At 41.6% G+C, this 1,968-nt stretch overlaps 1 long non-coding RNA gene across 1 annotated transcript; it reads right to left on the bottom strand.

The window, feature by feature from the left end:
• Positions 1–295: 295 nt before the first annotated feature.
• Positions 296–1,962, bottom strand: LOC118477792. The gene is made up of 2 exons (XR_004858611.1): positions 1,381–1,962; positions 296–1,344 (listed from the first exon to the last, which is right to left on the bottom strand). It is a non-coding gene; the product is annotated as an uncharacterized LOC118477792 (long non-coding RNA).
• Positions 1,963–1,968: the final 6 nt, after the last annotated feature.

Raw genomic sequence — 1,968 nt, 5'->3', positions numbered from 1 at the left:
CACAACACAACACAACACGACACGACACGACACGACACGACACAACACAACACAACACAACACAACACAACACAACAAGACACAACACAACACAACACAACACAACACGACACGACACGACACGACACGACACAACAAGACACAACACAACACAACACAACACAACACGACACGACACGACACGACACGACACAACACAACACAACACAACACAACACAACACAACAAGACACAACACAACTACCAACTCCAACTCCAAAGAACTATAATACATAAGAGAAAAAATACAAACAGGTGATTTTACAATCTGTATTTCAATCAATCGTTTTTGACACAATTCTTCCGTCAATCATCAATCATTCAACACCCCTTATCAATATTCTAGTTTTGTACATGAGACATGTCAGCAGAGTTCCTCAAACAGACATCTGTGAGGCAGCGTGGTGAAATCAGGCGCTCGTCAAAATTATGAAATTGAAGAAACGAGCATTTTTCTGCCAATTTGGTAATTTTTTTCGAATTTTTATTTTTTTGGCTCAACACCTGTTGTGACCATATAATCACATTTTACTGAAAATATTAAAGGCCCAAAAAAATGTAAATTTTCAGTTTCTAAGGACTCTCAAGTTATCGAATTCGCCAAACTTTGACGACCATTTTTTCGCTATTTTTACTTCTGAAACCAGGTGGACCCCACTTCCTGCTATCATGAATATCTTCTCAACCTCTCCTCAACATAGATGGGTAGTTTTTTTCTATGAAAGCAAGAACAATGAACAAGTTTTAACTTTTCAGATAATAATATCAATAACTCCACAAAAATTGACGAGCGTCCGATTCCAGCGAGTCACGACACAAAGACAGACAACACTGAGGTGAAAACGGACATCAAATGAGGCTAAACATAGCTTGATCAAATACACATCACGACCTTCCTGACCTCTAGTGTTTGACCCTTTGAGCCAAGCACAGATTCCTGTACACATACACACATAGACAAACGCTACACACATATTTATTTACAAACGTTACACACATATTTATTTACAAACGTTACACACATATTTATTTACAAAGTGATCGAATTTTGGAAGACAGCGTCCCAGCAGGCAAGAAGGAGGGGAGATAAGTCAGAAGGTTCCAGTAAAAATGAACTGAAACAAATTTTCTTTCTTTACGTTATGATGTTCTATGTAAATGTTTTGCTATGTGTGAGCATGTGTGCGTGTGTGCGTGTGTGTGTGTGTGTGTGTTTCACCGCGTGAGTGATAGACTGTCCCTGACGTGTGTAAACAAACAACATTTCCCCACCTTTCACAACACACAACAACAAACACATGAGACCTGTGGCAGAAATACCGGCAGTAGACAACGTGAGACCTGTGGCAGAAATACCGGCAGTAGACAACATGAGACCTGTGGCAGGAAATACCGGCAAAAGAACTCACAACAACAATGGCAACAATTCTGGCATTTTTCAACTGAAATCAAACAATAGATTTTAAAAATGGTGGAAGAAAGTCCAGTGACAACTTGGGCAAATCTCGGCGGCGGGGAATGTGTCATTTCATACGTCAGTCGCCGCAGGGAATGTGTCGTTTCATACGTCAGTCGCCGCAGGGAATGTGTCGTTTCATACGTCAGTCGCCGCAGGGAATGTGTCGTTTCATACGTCAGTCGCTGCAGGGAATGTGTCATTTCATACGTCAGTCGCCGCAGGGAATGTGTCGTTTCATACGTCAGTCGCCGCAGGGAATGTGTCGTTTCATACGTCAGTCGCTGCAGGGAATGTGTCATTTCATACGTCAGTCGCCGCAGGGAATGTGTCGTTTTATACGTCAGCCGCCACAGGGAATGTGTCGTTTCATACGTCAGTCGCCCTTCCTTACACAACATAATACACAACATTATATATATACAGGGTGGGGAACAGAAAAAACGTGCAGTGCATTGGCATTATATATATAT

Source organism: Aplysia californica, unplaced genomic scaffold, assembly GCF_000002075.1.
Source record: "Aplysia californica isolate F4 #8 unplaced genomic scaffold, AplCal3.0 scaffold00221, whole genome shotgun sequence".
In the NCBI taxonomy this organism is placed as follows: Eukaryota; Metazoa; Mollusca; class Gastropoda; order Aplysiida; family Aplysiidae; genus Aplysia; species Aplysia californica.
Note: the sequence above shows the minus strand (reverse complement) of the source record. Positions and strands in the feature narration are given on the sequence as shown.